Here is a 13,250-nt window from a genome sequence, read left to right on the forward strand (position 1 = left end):
TAACCGTATCCCTCCGAAATTGAAACTAGGCTTATTTTCAAAGTCTCAAAGTTCTTGAATTCTTTGCGCTTAAAGGTTTTTGATTTATTAAAATACGATCGTGTTAGAGTCATGAACTACAACACAGCTGTAAAAAAACAAATAATCGAAACCATTTTTTTATAAGTTATTAAGAATTTAAGTGCGAAAAATAATTTAGGAAGTACACTGTTAAATCCAGAGCAAACAGAATTTTAGACCAAATTATTTATTAAATTTCAATGTTCGCATTTTAGAAACTCAGGATCAAGTCCTAATGACACGCTTCACAACTACTGCACACATTTCCTTTAAATTATTCTTTACAATTGAATTCCTTTTCTATATGGACAAGCATTAATTATAATTACAAATAATTCTGTGTTATCATTTTTAGACAATTTTGCATTTGGTGAATTCATGTGTGAAAATTTAAACGCACATACAGTCATACAAATGTAATATACTATTATGTTTGAATATTGTATCGTTTTATACATTAAAAATATTTGTAACTTTTGGTACCGTTTTCGTCTACAATTATTTATTTGTAATTACTGAGGTAAATTTCAGGATTTAACCGGCTGTAAACATTCACGGTTGGCATTCCTAGCACATTTTCAACCGTCTTGGTTGAAACGCACGGTAGTACAGCGACTTTGTCAATTTCGCGGTCACGAGCAGGCAAGTGAAATACCGCTTAAACTTGTCTTAATTACACCGTACAACGGTACAAAGGTAGTACATTTACTCCGTAACACGACCGACCTGTACTCTCTCGTATCCACTGAAAAGCTAAAATATTTCTCAGATTTCTCGCATTCAGAATTCTATTCGTCTCCCACGTCATAATTATATTATTAAACGAAATATTAAATGTTATAACCCAACGATATATCTAACTATTTATTATAAAACCATCTAATGAATTTAATACGATATTTTCTGATGACTTCACTCGACTGCATTTTCCCGGAAGAAATTTTGTTTACAGATATGATGATAAAACCAACTTACTTCTCTGGAAAAAAAAACATTTATTTAAATAAGATCCTTTTAAGTCTACTTATATAAAAACCACAGTACATTTTTTTAGTTACATTTCAGTATAACTTCCTTTAAACATGTTAATTATTACTTTAATGAACATTAGAAATCAAATTTGAAATTTAACAGAAATATTTAAGAAAAAATGTTTAAATTACGCGTGGGTGACCTTTATCTAATATAAACCCTCATTTTTAAATGATTTTCAAACTTGTGTTTTATCAATAAAAATCTTAAGGAAATTAGAACTGAAACATACATAAGTATTATTTTTAATGTGTATAAGAATCAGAGTGCTATAAATTAATATAAGTCTAAGAAATCTAAGAAAATCCATTTTGAAAAAACTAAATATATCTATTTCAAACGTTAACCTATTTACAGAAGAAAAAATAGTGGACTTAAAAAGAAATAATAAATGAGTAACAAAGAAGTATTTTTTTTTTATTATTACTTCATGAGTAGCTAATATCTGAGTGGTTTCTGGAAACCATCTCAGATTTGGTAGTGTTTATCGAGCCCACAAAACGTTGTTACTATTAATTATTTTATGTATTTCTTCAAAAAATAGCAAATAAAAATGCACTATTTAAATAAGTCGCCAAAACGCTATCTTGAGCAATATGGCGTCCACTGGCTTCAGTGACGTCACACGTCAGTAAATAAACATCAAAAGTCACAAGTTGAGGTAGCATTCTGCTGTTTGTGTTATTTTTTACTGTAAGAAAATAAGTTACAAATGGTGAGTAGTGTCAGCGTGCAAAAATACGTCAATAAAGACAGCGGAAAAATTATTCCTGTGTTCCAAAAAATGTCAAAATGCGCAAAAAGTGGTAACAACTTACTCGCAGAAATCCTGATGATATAGTAGATAATTCAACTGTTTTCTTCTGTTAAGACCACTTCGATTTAAGTAAACATATTATTATTAATAAGTACTTCATTGTAAAGACATAATATTTAGATTATGGATGGTTATCTACTTCACCAATTAGTTTGAGGTTAGAATTCAATGTTGTCTTACCTAAGGGGAATCCCGAGCCCGACTGGTCATTTAGGTGCCCTACCGCTCTCAGCTTAACCCAAGATCATGTTATTTTATAATATGTAAAATATTTTAATATGGAGAATATGTAAAATGACCGATATATTTTCTACTCTCAAGAGTTTTTTTTTTTATAGTCATATCAACAATTAAAGTAATTAGCGACTTATCAGTGTAATGTAACTGTATCAGTAAAGAACCACCAATGAACACCGGTATTCACAATCTAGTATTCAAATTAAATAAAACTTACCTTTATTACGATTTTAACCTGAGAACTCTCAACTTCAAAATCAACTGATTTACAATCATTTTACCACTAGAACAACCCAGTGGGTTAAAAAATTCTTAATTTAACGAATTAGAAAAAACATATTAAATCATGTTGTCAGTTCAGTCTCAATCTATATACTTTTTACCGTAATTAAAAGTAGCTTGTAAGTCATTGAAAGTAACAAAAACATCTTAAAATGTAAACTTTATAATTTTATGAACAAACTTTTGCCCTCCCCCCCCCCCCACCGCTTTTTCAGTTATTTCATTGAATTGATCAACTCATTTTTTCCAGTGTCCTTCGAATTACGTAATAATTTAGCCAAAATTAACTGAATTCTAATCTCCAAAATAAGTTCAATCCAAAAAATATTGTTTCATTAAAGCAATAACATGTGTAATAAGCAATAAGCTAAAACAACATCTTCGTTATGATATACAGACAAAATTATAGGCCTATTTCATAAATATCTTGATCCATTAAAATTATGCATACAAATCTGACTCCTGTTGCTTTAAAAATCATTAATCCTTTCTACGTACAACATATCCAATTACTACTGATAACAACTTAACCTGCCGATACATCCATTCAAATAAAAATTTATTAAAAACATAATTAATTTTTTTCCACTGATTTTAATAATCATAAAATATGAGAATATTTGCTTATTTTAGTTATTTATTTGCACTTTGTGTCATAATTTTTTACTTGACGCACGTGTCTTCATATTTCTAAGCTCAGCGGCATAAAAATCGGGGTTATTTTTAAATAAAACTCCGACCGTAACTTTAGGCAGGTTTCCGCTGTCTGCTTTCACTAAGTTGCTGTCCATGATCGGATAGAATAAAAAAAGCGATATGGAAATCGTAAAATATCACAATATCTCTTGATATTATAATAATTAATAGTTTCAAAACCGCAAAACACCAAAAAACGCAAAGGAACGGCGATCAATGATAGATATATTTACTAACGTGTGACGTCATCATAGATTCAACCAATCTAGACCGTTTTCTACCACATGACGCCAACTAAAAGAAAATTAATTTTTTCGGGGGTTTTTGGATAAATATTTCATTAATTTTTTTTGTCAGATTAATGCAAATCGCTTTTAAAACCCATAATCTATGCTAATATCAATAATTATTACATTTCTCATTTCCTGATGATGGCAGTTTTTCAATTCCTGATGATGGCTTCCAAGTAAGCCAGAAAATCTAGAGAACATATCAACGTGCTGGTAAGTGGATTATATTAATTATTGATTTATTCATTTAATATATCAGCGATACCATGTTTGAGAAATTAATTGTGACATTATTTGTCACATAGCCTATTGATTGATAACATCAGATTTAAAAATTGTTAATATACATTATACATCATTATCTATTTAGGAAACAGACAAAAGCCATTAGATACGATTTCAGTAATAGAGATGTGAAATGGGATTTTTTGAGTTAGGTTAACAGATATTTTATTAAGAGCAGTACATATCACGTTTTTCAGATCCAAGTTGTAAGTAATTACTTATGGTAATGCAAAAATAAAAATAAATGAAATATCCAAGAATTTGCCGGGACGGGATAACGGAAATCATTGTACAACTCTCATCAGACCAGCATAACAAAATTAGTTAACAATAAGTAATTAAAATTCATACTAAAACATAAAAATAGATAAATATATAAAACAAATATTAAGGATGACACATTTTTATAATCGATACAAAAAAAAATTGGAAGGCGTTAAAGGAGACAAATAACCTCCTTTACTCAAATAGAGTACGTAACTTATTTAAACATTTAAAAAAAAAAAGTTTCTTTGTATATTAATTAGCATAATAAATAACCTCATCAATAGAGTAAATTGGTTCTGTAAAGGAAAATATTAAATAAACTGGTGAGAAATTTATTATGAGCGTTTTTTTTTTTTCAATGAAACGTTCTAAAACAGACACAAAAAAATAATAATGCCTTTTTCTGCTGGACACCAAAATATTACATTGAGTTAAAAAAAAAAGTATAATTCTTTTGTCTAGTTTGACTGAGATGGATATAATTAGTTTTTACCAATAAGCGATTTTTTTTCAAAGTTAACAGATTCGTATAAATTATAAATCCATGTAAAAGTTAGAAGTTACTATTTTACTAAATATTGGTATGCATGATTCATATTTATGGATATTATCTGACATCTAATTCTTAAATGTCGAAAGATTGTTTTGACTTTTATTTACAAAGAGCACAAAAAGATATTATAATTTAACGAGAATATAAGTAAACGTAATAAATATTTAATAATTATGACATCGTTAGCGTTTTATTAAAGCTCCTCAAAGCAAAATAGTGCGAATTTATTTTGCTTCAGATGAAATAAGTTCAATCCACCCACGAGAACTTATTTAACATGACACTCCGAATCTCACACTGTAGATAACAAAAATATTATTATTATTATTATTTCTATAATTAATTTCTATCCATAAACATGCATAACATATTCTACTGATCTAAAATTAATGATTATTCCTTCATTATTTATTTATGAAATAATCAATTGTAAACAGACATACATCAAAAGAAATTTAATACTTAACTATGAAATAAAACAAGCTAGTTTACAGTAGGTCTATTATATGTCCATTTAATAATTTATTTGAATTTAAGCCATCTTAAATGGAACAAATCACAGTAAAATTACCATAATACAGTTTTTTTTTATTTAGAAAGGTTTAAATTGTTACTAACTAAATAAAAATAACATAAATTTTTTGTACCTTTGAGAAATCCTTTTCTTCCCTCTATCAACTAAGATAATAAGAAAAAATATAAAGAAATAATAAAAATGTTATAATTTTCTAATGACATGATTTAGGTGAAACTAAGATTATGCGCAAGTAATCTTAAATGGTATGAATTAATTCAGCCGATCTCCGTGGCTGTATGGTAACGTCTCGGCCTTTCATCCAGAAGTTCCGTGTTCGAACCCCGATCAGGCATAAAATTTTTCAATCTTTACAAACTTCCCCTTTCAAAACCTTTGAGCTACGTGGTGAATTAATCATAAAAAATTGGTTGGATAAAGATTAATATAACAGTAAATAAATAATACAGAAAAAAATAATCAATTATAACAGAAATATGACATCGTCAATTCCAAGAAAAAAATATGTAATATACAAGAAGAAAAAGGATTTTTTAATTTGGCCGATGAAAGTACGAAAACATACATTGTTTAAATAATTAGTTATGGAAATGCAACAATAAAAATAAATAAATATTCAGGAATTTGCCGGTACGTGATAACGGAAATCGTTGTACAACTCTGATCCGACCAGCATAACAAAATTTGTTAAAAATAAGCAATTAAAACCCATAATAATACATAAAACTAAATAAATGAGATTGAAAGATTGTTTTGACTTTTACAGAGAGCACAAAGAGGTATTATAATTTAACGAGAATATACGTAAACATAATAAATATTTAATAATTATGAATGGTTAGCGTTTTATTAAAATTTCTCAAAGCAGAATATATAACGTAACGTGAATAAGGTGTCTTTTGAAATATTATATTTGAAGTAAAGTATATTTCTATATGAATGCGAAATATATACACTAAGAAAAACGAGAAAAGAAATAATAAAGGCATTTGAAATATGGGAATAAAGAAGTCTAGAAAAAATGTAACCCATAAACAAAAATGAAGAAGTAATGAGGATAGTGAACTAAAATAGAAAATTAAAAAGAACGCTTCAGAATAGGAAATCTAACTTGACCTGATAGGTTAGAATATAACACAGAGGTAAAGGATTGATTAAAATAGAGCTAAAAGCTGTAAAGAAGAGTGGCTGAAAAAAATTATAGACCATCAAAAAGGAATTGAAAACTATTAAGAACTTAAAAGTTTAACTCGGAATAGAAGAGAATGAATTTTAATACGAACCGCTTTGTTTTCACAATGAACCTGCGAGATAAATTATTTAGATAAAGCAAAAACTTGATTATGAATAATCATCGGTATTAGAAAATTAAATTCTTGCCTTCGACGTGACGCCAGGACTTATCGAATGGTGTCCTTCGCATTTTTCTTACACATACGCTACTCTTATTTCATACAAAAACTTATATGATCATTTTTTAGTAATTTTATTATGATCAGTTTTCGCTGTAACAATTACCGCTCAGAAAAGAAAAAGTTTCGTGTACAGTAGTAGAACTACAGAATGAATGAAAAAAAAGACTGCGTTCATTCACTGTTGCAGAAACTTTACGTGTTATTGCTTACTCAAAGGATCATGGTAAACATGCTACAGACAGAACATCTGATATAGTATAGTACTGTATTTGTGAATGACGAAAGAAAGAAAGAAAATTAATTTTTCTCATAGCCGATAAAAACGAGAGAGTATTTCAACGGAAAACGCGAAATATCTGGAAATAGAAGAAAACCTTGCAGCGCATATGTGGAGTGTACATTGATTTAGATACGCGAGTTCTACAGAAATTTGTCAGATGAAATCAATGGAAATTGTAGATGAAATAAATCGGTAGAGATGAATTTAATCTAGCCTAGCCAGGTACGCCGATTTCTTTCCCGACGTAGTTTTACTATTTGAAGAAGGATAACGATAGCACAACGGCTATTAGATGTATATGAAGGCAGACTGAAAAAGTTTTAAAGATATATCATAAATTGAAGAAAAAGGAACAATTATTCCCTAGATCAAATCGGGAATGTAGACCAGACATCGGTGATTTTCGAGATGTCAACATCAATTGAAAGTGTTAGTACAAAGAGTGTCCAAATACGAACTACCGGTTACGAAAAATAACATTACGCGGAAAAAATAATCTCCACCCGTAATTTTTAAAAGAAAAAATCTACCGAAAGGTGAAAAATTTCTGCCCGGTATTGTCTTACAAACACAAGATAAAAAGGGCGGATAAATAATGAATTAGTATTGGAATGGATTAAACGCGTCTGGGATGAATTTATTACGAAAAAAACCTTTTCAAAAAAAGATCAGTTTTTGAAAATATCTCTTCATTCCTGTAATGGACAGTTTTAGGGATCATAGAACTGATGATATAAAGCAAAGAGTGATTGTTGGAAGGTGTAATCAGGTTATTACTCTTGATGGAATGAATCTATTCTTCAAGCCCTAGTTACCTGCGTGAACTGACCATTTAAAACCAAACTCGGTAAACACTACATAAATCAGATAGCCAACACGAGACTACATTATTTGGTAAAATTTAGAAACTATCTTTGAAACAGTTTTGTGAGTAGGTTATTGCGGCTCGGTCAGGAATATCGATTATGATTTATTTTAGTTTTACCGTTGATTTGATTATTTTAGTATTTCGAACGCTCTCGACGGAATTGTGGACGATTATTTGTGGTTAAGTAATTACGAAGATAATTGCGATTCTACGGATGTCGGAAACTCGAGCACTGATAACAGTTATTACGGTAAATACCTACTACAATTTCTACGCATTTAATTAAATATTTACAGTATAGACTGATTTACTGACATGCAAATAACAATACTGTTATACGTTCAATGTTCTATGGTGATTTTGTTAATAAAATTAAAAAAAAAACGATATTTTTAAAAAGTTTTTTTTTCAGTTTTCCAAACCTGGTTGCAAGTGATACATATGGTGTATGCGGAATACGAACCACATTACATAGATTTACTTAATTGAAAAACACAATTAATTGTTTTGTTATATCTTTTATTTTGAAACTTCATACTCCGACTTTATAAATATGATGATTGTTATACTTTCTGCTGACCTCCTCTTGAGTATTTCTCACCAAGAGATCCAGTTTCTGGGAATAGCTTCCTATGAAATATTTCATCCAATAGGACGCCGATGTAATGTGTAAAAACGATAAAGAAATGAAACCATTTCCTCGAGAAATATCGTGTAGTTTTCGTTGCTACAGCCTCACAATTTTCTAAGCTTAGTAAAATTTAAACGTTTTTATTAAATCCCTATAAATCATTCATTATTTTCCATAATTAACAGTAAATAAAAGCGCTGCTTTACCTATTCAGGAATAAGTTTTTACTTCCTCAACGACACCCATCCCTTATCTTCAGAACGGTTAACTATTTTTAAATCGCAAACCTTCTATTAACTACAAAGTCCTGTTTCTTTATGAGAGTTTTAATTCATAACAGCGTAATTATTAAACCTTTACTACTTTTCAGATGAAATGTATTTAATAAAAGGAACGGGGGAATAATTCATCTTTTATTATTTGCAGCATTTTCAAGACTTTTTTTTTAACAATAGAAGCAAATGAGCATTTGATCAAACTTTAATAACTTTCAGTAAAGCTTAATCGTTGTTAATATTTATTTAAGATAAATACATTTTACAAAATCCGTAACATGTGTGTTTGTAACGTGTTATTGTGATCATGATTGCTTCTTTATTTAAGGGGATTGACACCGGTTTCCTTGTAATTATATAAGGAATAGAGATGAGTAAACTTTCATCCCGGTATGAGCTCCACTTTGTTGAATCGGGTGGATGAAAAACTTTTTTTGAAACGAATAGTTAGCTGGCTTGAGATCCGACAACATACGTCCAGCACCTTTATTCACCCGAGTTCTTTTAAAAGACAAGGATTCTGAAGTTTTAGTAGGATGGGTGTTAAGCGAAGGATGAGCGTGAACATGCAACTGGTGGATGAATCGAAACGATAATACAGTAAGTTTTCGAGTGTAATAATTTTCAAAATAAAGTTAGTTCTTCTCAAAGTAACAAATAATAAACTAACAAGAAGCTAATTTAACAATAAACACACAGCTATAATATAGGCTTTTTTTTTTAATAGAAAAATTGATACTTTGATTCTTTTATCCGGCCAGTTGGTGTAGTAACATGTTATGTTTTTACATCACCTGGTCTTAGGTTTGATTCCCGGCAAAAGTCTGGTTGGTATTTTTATATTATATTTTCCTCATTAAAGTACGATGGCGTGGCAACTCCAAGGTTGTAATATTAAAATAGAGACTGTCTAATTTCAGAAATAGTATAGTATTAACAGAAAAATATAGAATATGATATTAATGAAATAATTTTGAGAATTTAAAATATTTTTCAACTGAGAAATAATCATTTTTCAGCAAAGTATAATTCAACAGCAATTTAAAATCTACGTATTCTAACTTACTGCCACCTTTAGAAAAATCGAACATATAAAATAGTTAAGAATAAACGCAAATTCTACGTCTTTCATATCGTTATAGTTGTGTTCACTGAAAAAATATATCCAGGCTAAGACGAACTTGAAAAATATTAATTTTAATTTCTTAAATAATTAATATTAAAAAACTTTACGCAGAAAAAAAGATTTTTATAACATTTTTAAGAATCCCTTTTAAATGGCTGAAAACAATGCTTCTAGATAACCGTGTTGGAGCTAATTATGTGGTCCTTCATAAGCGGGGCCACCAGAGAGATAATAATAGTTCCAGTCTCGAACCCGTTAGAAAAACCCTTTAGTAACATAAAATGTTTCCGTTTTTTGTAAATTTTATGTTGTTCAAACATGTCGAAGTAATGATTTTATATACGGTGTAAAATTTGTAAGCTCTGATTGATAACATTGTATACATGATCTATTTGTAGATTATTTTCAAGCTCTTCTGTTTTATATTGAACTTGTTATTTTATTACAATTTTACTGCTTTTTTTATTATTTGTTCTTTTTGTCGTTGCTTTGGTTCTGTGTGTTCACTGAACTTTAATCTATAGATGAATACGAATTTTGTTTGGATTTAAAAAGGGTTAATATATTTCTGACAGCAATATTGTTGACTTACTTTGTAGTAAATAAAAATATGTATATGACATGAAAAAAATTGAATTATTTATTTGTGTACTGTAACAATTTTTTTTTTCGTTTTTAAGTCGAGTGAATAAAACGTCAAACGTAATTCAATATTTTGTCGTTTGGTGTTTTATACGTTATTATTCCAATGAAATTTATAAAGAATGTTTTAAAAATAAATAACGTTTTGCAATTTAGTTAGTTTTATGTTTTAAAATGATTTGAAGGTCTACGATTACAGTCAATTATAAAGAGTAGATTTACGTAGAATTGGTATAAAGTTAATTAATTAACAGAATAATTAGTAGTCTAACTCATTACGATGACAGTAAAAATAATAATCAATTAATTAAACTGAAACTGACGCAAATCCAGTCTGATTTACCGTGATCAAATTAAAAACTATTTACGTAAAATGTTATAACATTAAGTAAAAATAAAGACTGTAAGAGTATTTATAAACATATTTTTCAGCCTGCTTTTGGAACGGAACGCAAGGGTAGAGGGAGTTTATTATTGTTTCCCTACTAATCGCAGAACCTGAAGAATGTCCCTTGCTGCTGTGTCTTTCTTTTATCGGTTGGGTTATTAGTTAGTGGTGGTTACAGATTCTCATGTTTTGTATTTTCCTCGATTTTTAGAACTTTTGCAGAGATCTCTGCTTGAACAGAACGTTTTTTTTTTTTGTCATATTCGAGAGGATTCCCAGAAATAACGGTAATATATGTTTTTAATCGTGTATTTATTTTTACATTTTGAAAATTCAATCGTCTTCAAAGCACTCTCCATTAAATCCGATACACTTGACGAAACATTTTTTCCATTGCTAAAAACAACTTTTAAACTCTTCACTTGTTATGATTTTTAAGGCATCGGTTGTTTTTTCTACCTCTTCTACCATGCCAATCCCTTTTCCTTGAGGTTCCTTTTCAATTGTTGAAATAAAAATAAGTCTCAAGGTGAGAGCGAGCGAATACGAACGATGGGATGAGGAGGTCATTCTTTTCTTGCAAAATACTGCTGCACGGTGCGACCGGGATTGTTATCGTTATGAAAAACCTGTCCGGATTTTTTTCCGTATAGAAACACGAAATCTTTTGAGAACTTCCAGGTAAAATTGTTGGTTCGTCGACGACCCCCTGGTTTATGGTGTCCGAATTTCTTCGAAATTTTCGTCGGTTTGAACGTTTGTAGGACGTCCAGAGCGCTGATGATTTTTCAATCACATTTCTCCTCGTTTGAAGCGTGAAAACCAATTATAAAAACGTGTTCTGTTCATCGTAAGATTTCTGATTTCATTTCCAGTGTTTCAACCGCTTTTTTCTCCTATAAGGAAACAAAACTTGACGGTGGCGCGTTGCTCATGATTTTCAGCCATCAACTTTTCTCTGAAATTGGTAAATAACTCTGCGTTAAAAATTGAATGTGTTTCCGTACTACCTCTTGGAGCGGCGTTGTCGCATACTGACTCGGAAGGGTTCTTCGAGCGACAGAAGCACGAACTACGATCATACCCCTACCAAAATATAATTCCCGTTATTTTTTTATCCCCGCTCGTAAATAAAGGTTCAAATAAACCAAAGAGCTCTTCAAATTAGTAAACATGGAAGAAAAGAAGAGAAGGTGAAAAAATTAATGTAATTACACACACAGATTGATATATATATATATATATATCAAAAAGCATTAGGTTTTTATAAGCAGATAACATACCATAAAATATAAAAATAAATTTCTTAGAAATAAGTAATTTTGTATACAAATGAAGTACAATCCTAAATTTGCATGCACAAAACTGCGAAACGCATGAACTCCTGTCATATATAAAAAAGTTACATTTATTCAATCGTTATATGGATATTAATTCAAATTTCTTTCCATATTAAAGTTACGAAATCATATCTATTCATATTAACGAATATTCTTATATTTTCTTTACGCATCGTACCCGTTTTTTGAAGGTTACCAACCAGTGGCCAATTACAATTTTGTCGAGGCTGAACGGGGTAGAATAGACGAGTTGGTCAACCACAAAACCCTGTGCCTTATATTCTTGAACTATGAAATTCTCTTTTGATTTAAACTTCGTTTTTCTATGATTTTTCTTTGGAGTGTCAAACATATAAACCGATACTTCTCTACATGTCTTAACTGCATTTTTCCGGTTTTTTTTTCTTTTAATAGTTTAACAATTTCGGTGCTCGTATCCAAGCTTTTGAGTGCATCTTCACCTTGAATCTTATCTGTCCAACCGATTCTCAATTCTCGTTAATGATGCTTTTAATAAAGCCAAAGACTAAAAATTCCGACTCTAAAAAAGAAAGTTTAATTTTCCAAACATGTAAATATGTGCTTCCAGAAGTTTTTTATTTTTTTTTAATAAGATCCTTCGTCATTAATATTGTAATTTACGTTGTTACTCATCATACTTACTACGAGGAAATAATGAAACCACTTCCAATATACGGTTGAAATAGTGAATTTAATCTGTAATTTTCTGTTCGATTACTTGGTATTTTTTTGACAAGTTTATTGCAGTAGCAAGTTAATAAATAAATACTTTATCGTTCAAGAGAATTAGCGTGCTGTGAATATTTTTAATTTTGAACGGAAGCAGATGATTGCTAGCTTCATGTTGTTTTAATCTTTTGTGCAAGGGTAAAATAAGCACGTTCATTAACCGAATTATTGCCAAAATGTTTTAGGTTTTTAATTTTTAAAAGTCATATTTTTTTTGAATCGACTTTTTATGAATACTAAAATATTAAGAAGGGTTAAGAAGAGAACTGAAATTAATAACTGTCGAATGTAGCAAGTGGAATATTTGAAGAGTACATTGAGATATTATACAGAGATTTATGGAATTTTATTGTAATGAATACTCCAAACAAAAATGGTAGAAAAGCAAGAATCATACAATTCCACATAATATAACAAAACTACAGAGAATTTCAAAATATTTTAAAATAATCGAAGCACCGAACAATAATGTGAAAATAAC

General features: G+C 29.6%; 1 long non-coding RNA gene across 1 annotated transcript in view; it reads right to left on the reverse strand.

Annotated features, from left to right (window-relative positions):
• Window positions 1-13,250, reverse strand: part of LOC142322846 (uncharacterized) — a 290,714-nt gene that overhangs the window by 114,141 nt on the left and 163,323 nt on the right. The window lies entirely within an intron of this gene.

Source organism: Lycorma delicatula, chromosome 4, assembly GCF_047948215.1.
Source record: "Lycorma delicatula isolate Av1 chromosome 4, ASM4794821v1, whole genome shotgun sequence".
Lineage (NCBI taxonomy): Eukaryota > Metazoa > Arthropoda > Insecta > Hemiptera > Fulgoridae > Lycorma > Lycorma delicatula.